This window comes from Mixophyes fleayi, chromosome 5 (assembly GCF_038048845.1).
Source record: "Mixophyes fleayi isolate aMixFle1 chromosome 5, aMixFle1.hap1, whole genome shotgun sequence".
NCBI lineage: Eukaryota > Metazoa > Chordata > Amphibia > Anura > Limnodynastidae > Mixophyes > Mixophyes fleayi.
Window position 1 is genome coordinate 251193297 of NC_134406.1, and position 20178 is coordinate 251213474.

The window sequence follows — 20178 nt, forward strand, 5'->3', positions numbered from 1 at the left end:
AGGTATCTAGCTGTCTCTTTGCTGTCACTACCTGACTGTAATAACGCTTCCTGAAACTCAACATCTACAAATCCGAACTCATCATTTTTCCTCCTGCCAATGTTGCTATCCCTCCCAATATACCCCTCTTGGTTGACAGCATCGCTCTTTTCCTGTCACCCAAGCACGCTGCCTTGGAGTCACCCTTGACTCAGCCCTCAACTTTACCCCTTATATCCAGTCCCTCCAATATCCTGCCACTTCCTCCTCCGTAACATCATGAAAATCCTAACCTTCCTCTCTCAGGTAGCACCCAAAATCCTGGGCCATTCACTCATCATTTCTCGTCTCGACTATTGCAACCTCCTTCTCACTGACCTTCCCAACTCTCACTTTTCTGACCTTCAAACCATACAGAATGCTGCGGCTCAGCTCATCTTCCTCTCCCACTGCACCTCTTCTACTACTCCTCTGCGTAAATCCCTTCATAGGCTCCCTATCCGTTTCAGAATTCAGTTCAAGCTGCTTGCCCTGACTTACAAAGCCCTTACCACCGCTTCTCCCCTTACATCTCTGACCTTGTCTCAAGGTACATACCTACCCAGCCACTCATCTCTGCTCCGCCTCTGACCTACGCCTCAATTCACCTCTCATTACCTCCTCCCATGCTCGCCTCCAGGACTTCTGCTGTGCTGCCCCTAATCTTTGGAACGCCCTACCCTGCCTCACTCGACTCAACCCCAACCTTCAGTCCTTCAAACGCTTACTCAAAACTCCCCTTTTCATGCTCACCTATCCTACTGTCTCCTAACCAGTCTATCCATCACCTCCTCTTCCTCGTTGCCATCTCCATTTTCTCCCTCATCTATTTGTTACTTACTTCTGTATCTGGCGCTACGAAATCTGTGGCACCTCATAAATAAATAAATAATAATAATAATGAGGGAGGTAATTCCACACAGTGTGTGCAGCCCAAAAAAAGGCTTGGGAACAAGTAATGAGTGAGTAAGAGAAGTGCAGTTTTTGTGCAGATCAGAAAGTTCGTGTTTTGAGATATTTTGAGAGAAGGGGGGAGATGTATGTTGGTACAGTTTTGTTATTGGCTTTGTATGTCAGTAAAAGTAATTGTAGATTGGATTCTGCAATGTGGGGACTTGTAGAGCAGAGCAACAGTAGAAGATCTTTTGGTGAGCCAAATTAGTCCAACCTCTGTGTCAAAAATTGTAGGAGTGAATGTCTGTTTAGGGGAAGACCAGTAAAGCTGACAACACACTACACTGTTTTCGTCCAATAATCGGCTGAAACAGCTGACATACGACCGCTCGTTTAAAAGTCGGGTCAGTGTGTGCAGTGACATGATGGTCGGAAGTCTGCCCAAATGGACGATTGTCGCCTCATTTGGTTGGTCGTACCGTTTAATATTTTCGTTCCAATCTCGTTTCCATTGTGTAGTGTGTATAAACTTCCGACCGATCCACAACAGTGAGTACGAAATTACAGTCATTGCTCACGACAACATGGCTGTAAAAAGTCGCTAAAGGGACGTCCGCTCTTCCCTTTATCGTCCTAAACAAGGCTAGTGTGTATGCAGTTCATGGCCTGAGCGAACGGACCATCGGTCGCATGTAAAATCGCTCGGCATAAAAAGTTGGTTGAAATTTCTGTAGTGTGTACCCAGCTTAAGATAGGAATGGTGATAGCCAATGCAGGAGATAATGAGTGCATGAATTAAAGTTTTTGTAGTGTTTTTATGTGATATACGTGCATATTCTTAAGATGTACCTTAGATGAATGTAACAGGAATTGTAGTCAGAAGACAATTCTAAATCAAGGATGACACCTAGACAGTTGAGAAGTAGGGTTTATTGTTGTGTTGTCGCCAGAAATAGAGACGTTAGGTAAAGCTGGGTACACACTACAGAATTTTCCACCAACTTTTTATGCCGATCGATTTTACATCCGATCGATGGTCCGATCGCTCGGTCCATGGACTGCATACACACTAGCCTTGTTTTAGACAATAAAGGGAAGAGCAGCTGTCCCGTTAGCGTCTTTTTACAGCCATGTTGTCGTGAGCAATGATTGTAATTTCGTACTCACTGTCGTGAATTGCTCGGAAACTTATACACACTACATATTAAACGGTACGACCAATCAAATGAGGTGACAATCGTCCTTTGGGCAGACTTTCGACCATTGTGTCACTACACACACTGATCTGACTTTTGAATGAGCGGTCGTATGTCGGCTGGTTGAGCCGATTATTGGACAAAATCCCTGTAGTGTGTCCCCAGCTTTAGTAGCTTTTGTTGGTGGGTGGAAAGATTAATAGCTCAATTTTTAAAAGATTGAGTTTGAGGTGTTGAGAGGACCAGAGCCATAACTAGAAACTTTAGTACCTGGAGCAAGAATGAAAATTAAGGCCCACTAGCCTTCAACTGTAGCCCAATTAAACTAAAATAGTCACGTCTGTGCGTTTCACTTCAGCTATGCGCCGTGGGTGGTCGCCCTTCTCGAACAGTCCTAGTTATGGACCTGGAAAGGACATACACGAAAGGCAGAAGGACATTCAATAACGTGGGCCAACACAGATGGCAAAATAGCCATAGAGGATAGATACATTTGGGTGTAATCGACATAAATGGGATACATCAACCCAAAGGACCTTGTTCATTTTACAATAATATTATTATAGATAGAGAGGAGCAGAGGGCCTAGAACTTATCTTTGTGGTACTCCAACTGATAGAGGAAGCAAAGAGGATATTCCAGGATACAGAGAAATGAAAACTGAAGGAGCGGATTGATAGCTAGAATGAGAACCAGAGTAGGACAGTGTCCTGAAGACCTGGGAAATGCAGAGTTTGTATGAGAAGTGAATAGTCAACAGTGCAACATAGAGGTCAAGCATAATTGGAATGAAGTAGTGGCCTTTAAATTTAGCAGTGATCAAATTATTCACCAAATTGGCCAGATATTGCATCCCGTTTTCTCTTTTTTCAGTGCAGTGCTGGGAATGAAAACCTGACTGAAGAGGGTCTTATAGATTGTGTAAGGTAAGGAAGCATGAGAGACAAGTCGAGGCAAGCCTCTCAAGGAGCTTGGAGGGGTGTAGGAGTTGTCAGATGGGATGGTAATCTCAAATAGAATTTAGGTCAGAATTTGTTTTTTTTTGCTCTCTTAAACAATAGGAGTAATTACTGCATGCTTGAATAATGAGAAAAAGATACCAGTGGAGAGGAAGAGATTACAGATGTTAGTTGAAGTTGGGATCAGCACAGAAGACAGCAAACAACTAATTTGTGAGGGGATAAAGCTGGGTACACACTACACGGTTTTCGGCCAATAATCGGCTGAATCAGCCGACATACGACCGCTTGTTCAAAAGTCGGGTCAGTGTGTGCAGTGACACGATGGTCGAAATGGATTGTCGCCTCATTTGGTTGGTCGTACTGTTTAATATTTTCGTTCCAATCTCGTTTCCGCTGTGTAGTGTGTATAAACTTCCAACCGATCCACAACAGTGAGTACAAAATTACAGTCATTGCTCACGACAACATGGCTGTAAAAAGTCGCTAAAGGGACGTCCGTTCTTCCCTTTATCGTCCTAAACAAGGCTAGTATGTATGCAGTCCATGGACCGAGCGATTGGACCATCAATTGCATGTAAAATCGCTCGGCATAAAAAGTTGGTCGCAATTTCTGTAGTGTCTACCCAGCTTAAGATATAGTGCACAGGTAGTAAAAATGGCAGGAGCAGAAGAGGGTAGAGATTTTGGGCCTTATTTAGAGTTAAGGGCAAAGCAAAAATAAAGGTGCATATTTGCTCATGGACAAACAATGTTTGCAAGGGCTACAAATGCATTTATTATTTTTTTTTTGCATGAAGATAAAATACCGTCTGTGTTTGCATATACCACACAAATATTGGCCAGCATTCTTTTTACACTGCAATTTAGAGTTGAGCTAGGACACACCCAAGTCTAAATCTGTCCCCATATTTTAAATTTGCTCTCCATGCAGTGCAACATGGTTTTTCCAAGGTGCAAATTTGCTCTTTTTTGCTCCCAATTCTAAATATGACCCTTCCTTTTCATTTTTGGGAACAAATAAAGAGAAAGCACCAGATGAGACAGGAAAATAATTGAGTAGGTTGTCTTGGTAAGGGGATAACATTTTATATTGGATATTGTCAATCTTGTCCTTAAAATAGGAAGCAAGACCTTGGATGATGTTCAGGGGGTGGCGCGATTTTCGGGGGGGTCGCATGGGTGCCGTCATTCTCGCAGGGGGGGGGGGTCAAGAGTGTGGAAGAGCCATGGGGTGCTGGGAGAGGGGGTGAGAACCAGGGGGTGCTGGGAGAAGGGGTGAGAGAGCCAGGGGGTGCTGAAAGAGGGGGTGAGAGCCAGGGGGTGCTGGGAGAGGGGGTGAGAGAGCCAGGGGGTGCTGGAAGAGGGGGTGAGAGCCAGGGGTTGCTGGGAGAGGGGGTGAGATCCAGGGGGTTCTGGGAGAGGGGGTGAGAGAACCAAAGGGGGTGCTGGAAAAGGGGGTGAGAGCCAGGGGGTGCTGGGAGAGGGGGTGAGAGAGTCAAAGGGGAAAGGGGTGCTGGGAGAGGGGGTGAGAGAGCCAAAGGGGAAGGGGGCCCTGGGAGAGGGGGTGAGAGAGCCGAAGGGGGCGCTGGGGTGCAGGAAGAGGAGTGAGAGAGCCGGTGGGTAGAGGGTGCAGGAAGACGTGTGAGAGAGCCGGGGGAGTAGGTGGTACAGGAAGATGTGTGAGAGCCAGCGGAGAAGGTGGTACAGGGGGTTAAGTGAGAGGGACAAAAGAGAAGATGGTGCAGGGGCATAGGTAAAAGAAAGTGTAAAGGGAGAGATATCTTAAGAATTCGAATGTCAGGGATGCAGCTATCATAAAACACAAGTAGTAATGAAGAATGGAAATGCATAGAGGGGACAAGTGTTAAAAAAAGAAAAAATCAAGCCTTCATACTCCATTCACTTATATTTTCTATACCCCCATTCCTAAATTTCTGCTTCGACCACTGCCCTCTATTCCTGCTCCTGACTGCCTGTGTGAGCTGACAGTTGCTGATCCCTCCTCGCCCAGAGCCCAGTAGGAGAAAAGAAAACAGGATGCCATAATCAGGTAAGTTCATATATTTTCTCGTGTGCAATGTGTTTTTAACCATCCTTTCTTGAACTGGGGACACTACAGCGTATCCAATAATGTTTAACACTATGTATTGCTCATTATTGCGCTGTAATGTTTTTTGCATATTTATCTGTACAGAGATTTTTAATTAAGAGGAAAAAACATTGCTTGTCATAAATTTTATCTGTAATTGTGTCAATATATCTATTTTTGTTTGCATTGTAAATGATGTATTAAGCTGCTCTTGGGACTCACACTCAGTATCTGATATGCTGTACCAATTTTTATTTGTGAATGAGTTTTTGTCTGGGCTTTACTAATGATTTGGGGGCACTACTATGCCATAATGGTATTTGGGGTCACTATTGTGCCATAATATGATTTGTGGGCACTTCTGCATGACCAAATATGAATTGAGGGTAATACTATGTGGCATAATATGACCTTGGGGCACTACGATGTGGCATAATATGAACTTCTGCCAAAGGCAAGTCTTTCATTGTTGAATATGATGGGAGCCCAAAGAAGTTGCTGTATCAAGGCCCAAAATTCCTCTTGTCAGCCCTGCCTGTGAGTCAAGGGGGTAGACGTCTCCAGGTAAATAATCTAAATGTTTCCTATCTAATCAAACTGATGGATCACATCCAAATATTTCGCACCCACCTCCTCTATCCCCCTTAATTTATATACTGTGTTATTTAAAATGAATAGAAAAGACGCATATCCAATTACTGTAGTAAAACAAAAATATTTTTCTGTAGATGGAAATACTTTTAATGCGGCCGTGTGGGTTCAACTGATGATTCAATAGTTATTTTTTTTTAGATATATGTTAGTTTTATTTCATGTGGAATGATTCATGAAAATTCTGCCATTACTATTTAATTGAGGGATAAGGGTACCTGTTACCTATATGTGTGTGTATGTATTCTGTTCGTTATTGCTATTTTGTGGGAGATTTGAAAAAAGCAAAACATTGTTTCCTTCAGTGGCGTCTGTATAATTGGTGGTATTGCTGTAGTATGGGGTGGGGTGGTGGTGGCAATGTTGTAGTGTGTTTGGGGCTTAGTATTGCTAATAAGTATGATAGGGTATTGCTGTAATGTAGGGGGGGGGGTGACGCTGGACGCTGTAATGTGGGGGGTGATGCCGGTTGCTGTAATGTGGGGGTGATTGATGTAGTATGAGTGTGTGTGGGGGGTTATTTATTGCTGTAATTTGGGTACTAATAATGTATTGTCATGGTATTTATTGATGTAATTGGGGTGCTAACAATGTAATGTTGAGGGTCATTAGGAGAAATAAATACCCCCCCCCCCCCACACACACACTCATACTACATCATGTTGTACTGCACCAGCATCAGTGTGCAACAATATAGTGCATGGGGCCCACAACACATGGGCCTGTGTGCTTTAAATGCCAGGGCTGATTTTTAGTCCCAGTCCGGCCCTGGTCAGAGGGGTTGATGTGGAGACAGAAGTTGAGAAGAGATGTATATGTAATTAAGAGGTATTTGTGGAATAGCGTGTATATAAGAGATTGAAAATATACCCTGGTAGGAGTGGTAAATATAAGTATATTTGAGATGGTCATGAAAAGTACAAGACTTTTGCCAATATCGTTTTCTTTCTGTGCTCCAGCTGAGGTCATGGCTCACGTTAAAATAAACTAGTAGTTATAGCAGTTTGATTAAGGGCTGTTTCTAGTGTGTGATTAAGATATGGGGCTACCAGATCATGAAGGGAGAATAAAGAATTTAGGGACAAAAGTTGTTGTATAGAGGTTGGAAGGTCAAAATTAATAAAACCATGATCTCTGGGGGAATGAGGAAGCTTGGTGAGTTAGTGCCAAAGAGGTTAAAGTGGAGGAGAGGTTGCAAGTGATCAGGTGATTGTCTGAGAGAGGGAAATGAGTGTTAAAGAAAATCAGAAACCGAATAAAGTCTGGAAAAAATAAGATCCAGGCAAATAAATTGTTTGAAGGCAGGAAAAGAATGGGATCATCAAACCAAGATGTTGAAAGCACCAAAGATGATAGTGAGGATGTCAGAAGATAAGAAATGAGGGGGCCAGGCTGAGAAATGTGTAAGGAGTTGCTGGAGTGATCCTGGGGGACAATAAATTACAGCAACACTCAGAGATATGGGGTTAAAAATCCAGATTATCCAGAACGTAATGGAAAGAACAGGGGAGAGAATGTATCTTCTCTGCTTCTAGGCCTGCAGGCGTGGGTGAAGCATTATAGGGAGAGCTGGGGTGGGATATATCTGGTGTTCTGTGCTTGTAAAAAGAGTCCTGGGTGGAGAAAAGATAGACCTAAGGGAAAGGTGGTGATGGGTTACAGATTACTGGTGATTAGAATACATAACACAGAGACACCTTGGAGGAGGAATAAACATTGAGAAAGGATCAGGAATCAGGTGAGTTTTTGAGCAGTCTCTTCTATGGTGATGCTGGTCCAGATTCATTAAGGAAAGTTTAGCAAAAGCAAAAGTAAGTAAGGCAAAACCATGTTGCATTGGAGGGGGAGGTAAAATTAAAATGTGATGACAGATTTATATTTGGGGTAGGGCATGTCCTATATCAACTTTAAATTTCAGTGTACAAATAAGCTATCAAGTATTAGTGTGCTACATGAAAAAACAGCCAGTATTTTCCTTATGTGCAAAATTGTAAACTAATTCGCACCCCTTGCATTGCAACATGGTTTAGTCCAGAACACTTAAATCAGAAAACTTACTCAAAGTTTTGCTTAACTTTCCTTAATGAATCAGGCCCGCTGTGTCTAACATGGTTGCTGAGTTGGACATGATACATGCACCTGGATCAGGTATCCTTGATCTCGTTGAATCAGATGTGTTCGGCTTTGCAGGTTTTAATGTTTTGATCACTAATCACCATACATTTGCTGCCACTTTATATACTTTTTATTCTGTTTTATACTGTTCAACAAAACAAATTCTTTCTGTGTACTAGTAAACATATTTTGCAATGTTATTAGTATATGTAACACCCTTTTGTACTGCTAGGGTGTGTATGTTAGCATGTCAATATGCGTGTGTCCTGTATATGGGTGGTCTGAACGTTCTCTCTTCAACAGTAGCGCAGTGTCTCCACCTTTGTCAAATCACACCAGGGGTTTCATTGGGTAGCGTCCTGGATTAAGCAACACTATAGGGAAACTAAGGAACTCTCTGCCCCCCACACACATAAAATGTAATCACACTGAATTAAATTTAGAATTTTATATGAAAATAGACAATTATATTGTGAACAATAAAATCACATAAAATTAACAGAAGGCATACTACAAAATTTTGTGCATAAAACCTAAAACAGATCTCTCTGATATATTATAAATTAGAGGTACCTTTATTACCACTTATATAATGCTTGCTATACTAAAATATTGATAGAAAGCTATATACAAATATCTGTCTAAATCACTTTAAAACATCCATGAACACTTAATATAGTAATACAGTCCAGAAGCAAATACATATATATCTATATTTATATGCAGCTTTATCATTAGTTAGCTGGAATATAGGCCCCTTATTCTTTCAACTTCAATACAAAGCAGTTTGCAGTCTGAAGTGCAAGACAATGTCCAAATTCATATTATCTCCTCTCTGTAAATATTGCATGTATAACAGAAGACTTTTGTTGCTTTTCCTTGATTTTATTAAGTCCAATCATCCTAGCTAACTATCCCTATCTAGATAATAAATATGGCCCAGTCCAATCACTTGAACAATATAAGAAACACTGGTACTTACTAGAGATGCTCAGGCTCCGTTCCTCGAGAACCGAACACACCCGAACGTAGCGGTACTGTCGCGCGCCCTCGGAATTGAAAACGAAGCAAATCGGATCTCGGTCCTCGCAAGTTTTGAATTCCTTTTTAAGATCCATCATAGCGAGGGGTGGGAGGGAGGGTGGACCCCCATTTTTCTTTTCTGCCACTGCTGTGTGCCAATGTGTCCCAGATGTGGTAGGAACTGCCGTGTGTTTGAGTCATTGCTCTGTCGATTACCATCCAGCCAGGTCGCTGCAGTATTTGTCTGAAAGTGTATGAAAATAATATTGTGACCTGTGAGGTGGTCTAAATTGACTGCAAATGACTTGAAATTAGTGTTATTGAGGTTAATAATAATGTAGGAACAAAAAAAGAGCAAAATTATGATTTTAGCATATTTTAGGATTTTTTCGAAAAAATCCAAAACCAAAACACACAAGGGCGGTTTTGCCAAAACCAAAACCAAAACACGAAGCTAATCCAGATCCAAAGCCAAAATCAGTTCACGGGGGCTCAGTGAGCATCTCTAGTACTTACCAGCCTCTCTCTTTCTCTCTTTGCTCCTCTGTTCAGATCTCTTACAGCAGTCCAGCTTATAATGTCTTCTGTTATAGCATCTTCCTCTGTCTACACAGCGCTGGTCTCTCTCATCACCACTGTATCCCCAATACTATTTTCTCTCCTCTCCTCCATGCTCCTTCTCCTCTTCCCCCTGCTGCCTCTCCCTATCCACCCCTCTCAGAATTCCAACTGCTGTTTTCAACTGCTCCTTCACCAGCTCCTCTTCCCCACTGCATGCTGGGAGATGTAGTTCTCTGCCTGCAGGGAAGGTATCTAAACCAGATGTGCGGCCTGCTTGGGTCACCGGTGCTACATATATTTGCAGAAACAAAATCTTGTGTCTGGAAACCCTAAATCCCTAGCATTCTGGATTATAAATCTTATAAAAAAGAAAACAGAGAGTTGCGCAGAAGTACCTAATTAGGCATTTAATAAAAATGATTTAAAAAAGTACAGAATGAAAATATCAGAAACAAGCAACCACAATGGATGTGGCATAGGATATAGACCTGTATATACACTTGCCCTTAAAAAAACAGGAGTAAAGGACTCCAATATAGGTTCAGTAGAAAACAGACCACATGACCTCAATTACAGACATCTAAATGCACACAGATAAATACAACCTTATAAAACTATGTGTCACCAGTTGGTAAAGGTTGTTTTTATATTCATTGAGTTTTTGTTCTTTCCAGATTCGGGGCAGAAAAAGAGCTTTCTCTTAAAGTGATAACTTGCTCTTGTTTCTGCCATCTGTACTCCCCAGGTTCTCTCCAGCCCCCACCCATTTGCAGTACTACTTTAAGGCTCCTCCCCGCTTCTCTTGTTTTCTGCTTTTGCTTGCTGGGTCTTCTCCACTGACAGTGTTGTGATGTCACGTCAGCGATGCTGCTGGTAGTCGGACACTTCTCTACATTGTCACAGCTCCTGGATAGAGATGCATACCTGGGGGACTGGAACTGGAGCCAGTGGTCCTGCACATTCTACACATGAAGCCCTGGATACTTTGTATCCGCCCCCTCTCTCACCCTTTTGCCACTACTAACACTGAGTTCAAACAAGATAACGGGAGGAGAGTCCTGCAACAACAGAGTATCAGTCGGAGGTGTCTGTCAAACTAATGAAGGGAGATTTTGAAGTTCATACACTTCTTTATTTAACCACCTAATCCTTCTTTGGCCACCACAGTTTTCCCCAGGTAATCACACTCTGTAATCTTTAATAATTGCCCAACCATTGCTAGAAGCCCTCCGTTCTGCTGCTAATGGGAACTTTTAATAAAAAAAAAGACCATTTGGTATTTTGTAGCACATGAGAGATATTACATATTTTATTATTGCTACTAAAAAAGGAACTTTGTCCTTGACTTTATTGCTTAGAAGTCTTCAGGTTAATAAGAGACCACATGATAAAGCACCTTGTTAAGGCTTCACACCCACTATGTAACTTGATCAGTTGTGTTGTTTAGGAACCAGCACAGACAAGATCTTAGGGGACTATCTATATATTAACAAGTGCGATTCTTGCACTCAATTCCTGCATGAGCAGTGGAACTGAAAGACTTGGACTTTCAGTTCCACATAGTAAAAATAAATAGTTAAAAATAGATTAAAATTATATATATAAAAAAAGCAAATATTTGTAAAAACTATTGCGAAATGAAACAATTTTTTTTCCTTTCAAATAATAAAGAGATGGCTGTAACAGAAAGATTATAATGACTTTTCTCCCTTTCTTAAATGTACCCATTATTGTAAAAGTGGCTCTTAGCCCTCTTTGGCCAACCTGATTTTCCATTCCGATTGATCATACCCAACCAAAATGACTGCAGATTCTGATAGGTCAGACAATCGAAGAGCAGCATGGAATCTTGTATCTGGCCAAGTGGGTGAATATTGATCACATCAACCAACAAGATCTATTCTTTTTTCCAGTAAAGAATAATTAAATATGAATATTGATTTGTCTGATTCTAAAATTTAGATCTATCTAAATTTAGATCTAAATCTATTTAGAGGCATTTCTTCATCTCCATCATCCTTTTCTATACAAGTGCGCATCTTAATCCATGTCCTGCATTAGTTTCAATATAATTATATATTATTCAATATATTTTTCATCGCATTCTTACATTTGGTTCTATATATGTGTTTCTTTATCTCCTACTTATATTTATTTAAAGGTGGGCATCTTCCTCTTCTATTTACACATTTTATACAGGTGCGCTTACGTTCCTTCCTTTACATTTTTTTTCAATACAGTTACATTACTTCATCTTCTTATGTTTGTTGCAATACTGGTGCATTCAGTCAAGAGGATTCACATTTTTACTACCTGAACAACAAGTGACAATGAAATCAAAATTAAAAACAAGACTACCCATCTGTCAGATTAAATCTCAGGGAAGTCTGGTTGCTGAAGATTCCCATTCTCATAGGATGAAGTGGTTCTTCAAAAATGTGTCTCTATTCCTCCAAGGCTAGATTTACAACAAAAATAGTTGTTAGTAGACAATTATTTCTTAGAGAAGAAACTGGACAGAAGACTGACCTTGTTTGAGCTGCTGAAAAAAGGACTGACCCTACGCCAATCAAGGAGGCATCTACTATAAGAAAGAAAGTTAGTTTCAGGTTTTCTCAAATTCTTTAAGAAACTAGAAGACAGATAAGGCTTCTGGTGGCCCAATTTGACAATTTGTCAATCTTTGGGTAAGGGCCATGATTGGAGTAATGATTGAAGGATGTTTTGGGCACATTTTCGATAGTAAAATGCAAACGTAAAAAGCATTGTCTTTCAGTTCAAAAGGTTTGTGGCTAGTTAAGTACTGCAGAAACTTTTTTAGGGTTCACGTGAAAGTCAGATTCTGAGATCATGTATCTGAAGATTAGAACATGCAATTGATAGAAGATACATTTGTCAAGTTTAACGTATAGTCTGTTCTCTCCAAGACGTTGAAAGGCTGGTTTGGCGTTAGAGCAATGTGAAACTGGGTCAGGAAGAAAGACCACAATATCATCTAAGTATGCAAAATCAAATTGGTAGATAGCTGTCATTAAGGATGTGTTTAATATCCACTGGGCATTGCATAGCCTGAAAGGTATGATGACATATTCATCATAGTGGTCATCACATGTTTTGAACACAGTCTTCCAGTAATCTCTCCTTTAGTGCAGAAGAGATTGTAGGCATCTTTTATATACAGTTTACATAGTAATAAGAGCTTTCGTAGTTTTGAGTTGAGCAGAAAGAGCAACAGTTCTTTATGGTATTCTGGTTTAATAATCTGTACTTTATAAAATGTCTTAAAGCAGGGCCGGTGCTAGCGTGTCTGGTGCCCCCCTGCAAAAAATAAATTTGTTCATTCAATAATGCTTTTCTTCATTTAATGGAAATCATATAATAAACTTTAATAAAGAGAGTAATATCTTGAGCTGGGTAGTTCTGATGGCCTCACCTGCCAGTATCAGCGCTGCTACTTTGGGAGGCGCGGAGTCTACCCATGCTCAGGTCTTCATCAGGGATCCCCGCAAGGAGAATTGGGTTTAGCTGCTGAGACGTGCAGGTCGCGGCCCTCCCAGGTAGCTACCAGCGAGGGGTGGTGAACAATCGAAGTCGTGCAATCCGAGGTCAAAACCGAGCGGGCAAGATAAGGTACCGAAGGATAGGGCAAAGGAGTAGTCAGGGAGCCACAGGTCAAAGCAAGAAATCAGGATGGGTCCAAGGGAGAATCCAAAGAGAGTAATCAGGCAAGCTGGGTCAAATCCGAGAAGACAGGTCAGTAAGGTATGGAAAGTATTGGAGCCTAAGGACTAGAAACTAGATAATCTAGCACCCTAGAGGTGCCAGAGTCTAGTTTATATACATAGCGCCCCTTATTCATTGGTGGACGTGGGGTCGGCGGTCAGCTGATCTGACCGCCGACAGGAACTGCTGCCTGGTGTCTCCATTGCCTAGCAACGGAGACGCGATGTTCGGGTGCATGCGCTCGAACTTTCTGTTGCAGCTGGAAGAGTGTGCGGGGACGGCACCTGACAGCCATCAGTCATCATTACACTGTGCCCTCAATCATCATTACATTGTTCATTATTTCACTGTGCCCTCCTTTATGTCCACTGTGCCCTCCTTTATGTCCACTCTTGCCCTCCTATATTTTTTCCTTACCTTTCTATGACCTTCTCTTCCTCTTCTGTCTTAGTTTCTTCGGTGCATGCTGCTCCCTGTGTAGCTCCTCGCTCACTGTGATGGCACGTGATGAAGTCACGCCCGACCCCGTCAGTGAGCAGGATGCGGAGAGGAAGACGCTTTGGAGGGCCACAGCCAGTAATTTATTTTCATTTTGCCGGTGGAGTAGCAGTGAAGGCAGGCGGGGGAAGTGCCTCTCCAGCATGGTACCCCTCCCCGCCTTGCTTACTCCGCTTACCGCGGTCCGCCGTCCCCATCTTCAAGAATGGTCAACAGAGAAAAAATCAGCTCCCCTAGGAGATGTAGATTTGAGGTTGAACCCTCTTTCCAAAGTGTCCTTTATGTATCCAGATATGGCCTCGGTTACAGTAACGGACAGAGTTTGATGTATTTGCTTTCCGAATGTACACAGGAAAAGGCGTATACATTTGCATTCCTGTGTACAGCCGGACGTATCTCAAGCTGTAAAGCAGTAGGTATTTTACCAGACGTATGTCAGGCATACAAGTGTGTATTCTTATGTCCCACAATAGTGTAGAAAAAGAGTAAAGGCTCAACAGTAGTAATTAAAGCTTAGTACACAATATAATAATGTAATGAAGTGTCATATACACAAGAGAAAATATTGTCTTGAAAATTATCAATAAATTTAAAAAGTATTATTTTCACATCTAATCAAATACATCAATACAAATGAACTTAAATTCAAACATCTGTTGTTTTCCCTTTATAAAACAAATATCAATCTTCTTTTATGCAGTAGCCTCAATGAAACAATGTAATGTAAATAGTGTGTGTAGATGGCCATTTAATGTATAATATAGCCACAATGCTAATCATTTAAGTGCTCTCTTTTGGAGGGGTCAATACACAATCAGCCAATCAGACTCGGCTATATAGTGTTCTGATAATCATCATCATTATTACATGTCTTTTCACCTGTCCTCTAATACCTGCCAGAGATACGCTACCCAAAAATGCGGATATGCGGATGTATCCAGGTCCAATTGTGTTGTATTTACGACCTGTACTCATCCTTACGCAAGTCAAAAATGTATATATGGATGTATGGGTGCACATTTTTGTTTCACATACTTACGTAAAAAAAACACGTTTACATCAACTTCTAAATGAGCCTCATTGGGGGGTATTCAATTGTCAGTGAGTTGTTGTTTTTTGACCACGTTAAGTCATTTTAACGCTGTTTTTTTTATCATTTTCGAGCGGATTAACTTTACCCGCAATTCAATTCCATTTGTAACGCTACATTTTTTTTCAAGAAACGTTCCTCTCGCTCTCCAGTAGACGGTCTATTGAAATTATAGGGTGTGCGAGAGGCAGCCGCTTTAAAAGCTATTCAATTGTTTTTTAGCGCGGCGGGTTAAACAGGAAAGTATGCTGTTTTATCTCGCACCTACTTGGGGTGTGTTAAAAATAAAAAACCTCTGAAAAGTATTTGAAATCATGTAATAATTTTTTAAAAAAACTTAAACTATCACTAATGCCTAACTTGTGTAAGTTGATTTTCTTGTGAAAAAAATAATGAAATAAAAAAAACGTAAAAAATAAAATCACTAAATAATTATATTCATGTATGTTTTTGGTACAAATATATGAATAGTATAGATGATTGTATGGTAAAAAATAGTTCAATTAAAAAATATGCTAAAGAAAGTACTGTAATGTAGATATTATCAATGTGTATCAATGTGTAATACAATCTAATGTATGGAAATGTATGCAAAACCTTTTTTTTGTGTTATACATGACAGCATTAAAACTCCCCTTCACTCCCCTAAAATCTCGCAAACACAATTTTTAGCACGCGGGGGCAGCGTTCCCTCTTTTTCAATTGAATCGCACGAGTTTTCCCGCTGCGCTAACTCAAAAGGGTCGCTATTGCTGTCAAAAACCTGCGGGAGATTTTTTTTTTTTTCGCGGCGGGGGAAAAAAAACTTTGCTAACAATTGAATACCCCCCATTATGTATGATGTTAATTGATTCAGATAACACGCAGGTGTCTCTTTACATGAATGTCCTTTCAATGTCGTCCCTACACTCTGTTTACATACGGCTAAAGAAATCATGGGCAACGTGAAAAAGTGCATGAAGAAGATTTCACTGTTAAGTGGATTTTATTATTTGAAGATTTCCCAGCTGTATTATACAACAATAAACCCTTTACCATCTAGTGCAATGTAATTAAAATCTGCTGTTTGATCAGCGGTCACGTTCAATGAAACAGACTGACTGATTGGAACAAATTAGTCTGTGGCAGACTGGGGGGAATTACACGTTGGTGAGCTGGTCTGGGCATCTCTCTGCTCAGAGCTTTGTTAATACCCCATTCATACTGCACCAAAAACCCGGTTCATTGATTGTATTAATTTCTTATGTGAGCAGATGGATAATAGTTATATTTTCTGATTTCCGATCCCCCGATCACATGCTTTCTTTCTTTCCCCATTGAGTTGTGCTGCTAGCTAATAGGAACATTGTTCCAAAAAATAATATCAAGTCATATTTGATACATTGTATACATTTGTATCAATCTGTCACTCGGTTTTTACATGCCATCTTCATTTCTGTGCTATTGTTATGTGATACTGGCTCAGGATTAGCTGTGAGAAATATTCATTATTTAAAAGTTGACTTTAATTTATTTCTCAGTATATTAATCTATATTTATTTTTACAGCAAGCCCATCATGCATATTATTTTATATATAGTTATTTTTTTAATTATTCTAATTGGGTGTCACTGTGAATTATTGGCACTGGTAACATTTTTGGTTACTGATATTTTGTTTTTTAGGGATTGGCAGTCCCTATTTTACAGGAGCTTTTTTGCATCTCTCAATATTTAGATAGCGCCATGGGTGTTGATGTTGGTTTCAGAGCTGTGTGGAAAGGTGCCTTTGCACACTTACGTTTTTACGTCTGTATGCCCGACTTGCACATAACTTAAGGTATAGGCAACCTAAAATACAGCCCGTAGGTGTGTCATTAACACATGGGTCATCAACACATGTGTCATCAACTCATAGCCAGGGCCGGATTAACCATAGGGCTAACTGGGCTACAGCCCAGGGGCCTATGGCATCCAGGGGGCCCTTGAAAGTGCTCAGCAGCAGTATTGAACGGTCGGGGGCGGGGGCACCCCCGGCGCGATCAGTGCTGCTGAGCACTTTCACTGCGGTCCTTCTCCGGCGCGCTGTAGTCTCCTTACTGAGGAGATCTCTTGAGTCTCACTCTCACGAGATCTCCTCAGTAAAGAGAGTACAGCGCGCCGGCGAAGGAAGTAAGTGCCGGGGAGGGGGGGGGGGGGAGCAGCTCGGGCAGCTCCGATCACGGGGGGGGGCCCTCACAGGGGAATGGAGGCCCCCTTAGCCCAGGGGCCTCCATTCCCTTAATCCGGCCCTGCTCATAGCCCTGGCTTATATACTCACAAAGATACATCTACTGAAAGGCATATCTAAAAATACCTGTAACACAAAATAGGGTGCAAGTAGTGTGGTTGACAACTGTTTGTTATGATTAAACCAAGCAACCAGTCTGATCTCTTTACCAAACCCAGCAATCCATGTTTTTTTTTAATATAGGGAAAAATATGATTTTATATCTATTCTCAGAAACTGAATTTTGTGGGTTTTTTTGTTTTGTAGTTTTTAAAAAAATGTTGATTAAAAAAGGAATTACTGCTTTTATTTTATAGCTTTTAATGCCAGTTTTATGCTACTCCACTTTTGCGAATATGACCTATAAAGTATTTGACATCTGCCCGTTTGGCATAACATGGAGTGGTTTCTTCCTTTGAAATTGAAGGTAAGTGATAAATAGAGATAAAGGAAAAGGGACAGTGTATGGTGGGTTACATTTCAAAGAGAGTTTGGGCCTGAGTCATTAAGGAGAGTAAAGCAAAAAAAAGGAGTAACTTTGCACCTGGGCAAAACCATTTTGCATTGGAGGGGGAGGTAAATGTAAAATGTGGTGACAGATTTATAGATGGGGTAGGGCATGTTCTAAGTTAACTTTAAATTCCCATGTAAAAGCATACTTGCCAACTTTTCCTCGTTGGCTTCAGGGAGATCCCGAGGGAGTTGGGCGTGCGGGGGTGGGGCTTGATGAATCACATCATTTTGGCCACGGCCCCTAAACGATTGTCACAATTTTGGCCAACAGCAAGGGGCGGTGCTATGATGACATGATATTTTTGTCATTAAGCTCCGCTCCCCGTCACTTATCTATTGCGGGGGGCGAGAACCGGGAGGTTGCCCTGCTTTCCCAGGAGCCTGGGAGGTCTCCAAGAAATGCGGGAGTCTCCCAGACATACCGGGAGAGTAGGCAACTATGCGTTACAGAAAAGTAGCTAATGACTCTCTAGAGACTGAAGTGTCTTTTACATTTCTGTCTCCATTACTGAAGTCATGTTGCCTTACCGGTTAGTCTTCGATTAAATCTTGGTCTCCATGAAAATGGCCACCTCCATAGGCATCAATACATGGACATAGGACACAATTTCTGAACTGTGTCATCATGCCACAGATGGTGAAGCCAACCACGTCTTGTACTGGCTCAGCATCAGGGAGAATGCCAGACTCTTCGGGGAGTGAGGGAGATCACCCCTATTTCAAGGAGTCTCCCTGACATTCAGGGAGTGTTGGCAAGTATGTGTAAAGTTATCAAGTATTAGTGCTTCACATGACAAAAAAAAATTCAGTATTTACTTTATGTGCACAATAATAAACCAGTTTGCACAAGGGGTAACATGGTTTTGTCCAAGATCAAGTTTATTACATTTTTTACCTTGCTCTCCTTAATGACTCAAGCCCTTTGTGATTATGGAGCTGGAAGCAGGTGTTTTATTCTAACATGGAAATATCATCTTTGTACCTCTCTTTATAAACTACAGCTATATAGTTCAAAAGAAGTAAAAAATAACACTCAACCCAACCTATGCAGTTCCTCGGATATATATTTCTAGAGAAATTCAACAACTAAACAAACTATTCCTTAGTATATTAGGAGACCGTCGTTCTTTAGAGTACTGTTGGTTTCCCCAGGTGGAAATCAATTTAAATCTGAAACTGAGAGTACAGAACAAAAGGCGCCTAATAGTGTAGTATTGACATGAAAGAGACCTATTTAATTAGGTGCTCAATTACATGCTTTGCCTATATATGTAGAAACAAGGCGATGTGTGCGATAAATCTCACCGCCACTGTGCAAAAATGAGTTTATCTGTTCCATAAATACCACCAGGGTACATATGTACGGCTGCTGGACGCATCCTATTGAATACCCATGTAATACAGGAACTTTTGCACTCATCAATATCCTTGTGCAGAGATCATTAGTTTCACAGGCTGGGCTGGATTATCCCAAGGGCTTTCTGGACTACAGCCCATGGGCTTCGGGCAGCAGGGGGGGCCTAGAATTTTAATATGGGGATCTAATTTTTTTCCGTGTGGCGCCAGCTTGTTCTTCTTCAGGTCAGGGACGGTCTCGCCCCCGGCTCCGACTGTCATGTTATTGGGGCTGTCACTGTAAGTGCGGGCGCGGTGCTCAGTAATCTCCTTAGTGAGGAGATCTCCGGAGAGTGAGACTCTCACGAGATCTCACTAAGATTACTGGGCACCGCACCCGCACTTACAGTGACAGAAGCGCACCTGCTGCTGCGACCAGAGGACAGGGAGGAGGACAAGAGGTAATTACTAGGGAAGTGTTCGGGGAGGGGGGGGGGGGGTAAAGGAGGAGCGGAGATAATTCATAATGACTGGGGAGGGGAGATCATGACTGGGTCTGGGGCAGGAGAAATAGCAAAAAAAGAGAGAAATATATAGTTTGATATGTTGAAATGGATAATGACATCACCGGTGTGTGTGTGTGTGTGTGGGGGGGGGGGGGGGGATTGGGGTCATGACTGGGCCTGAGGACAAAATAAATAGCAACAAGAAAAACAAGAAAAAGCAAACAAGATAAAAGAAAAAATATATCGTTAAGTATACTCCAATGGATTATGACATCACCACGTATATAGTGATTCCCTTGCATGCACACGCAGAGCCGTAACTTAAAATTCTAGCGCCTGGGTCGCCCCCCTAGCCCTCAATTTTATGCACCTAAAATATTCCTAAACTGCGCCCCCCTTCAGCGTTGCGCCCTGGGCAGTCGCCCCTGTCGCACAGCCCTAGTTACAGCCCTGTGAACACTCAATATCATCATTATCAACTATTTTTATAGCGCCACTAATTCCGCAGTACAGAGAACTCACATCAGTCCCTGCCCCATTGAAGCTCACAGTCTAAATTCCCTAACACACACAGAGAATGTCCCAAAATAGACCAAAATAATGGTAAAGGATTCCACCATTATTATTATTAGCACCATCTTTTCTACCTTTCTATCTCCTTTTTTTTTTGGTTCATTGAGCTATTGGAATCTGAAGTTACGCGTTTATTTTGTCTATTTTGGGACTATTGGTGTGAATGCAAGGGAACAATCCATTG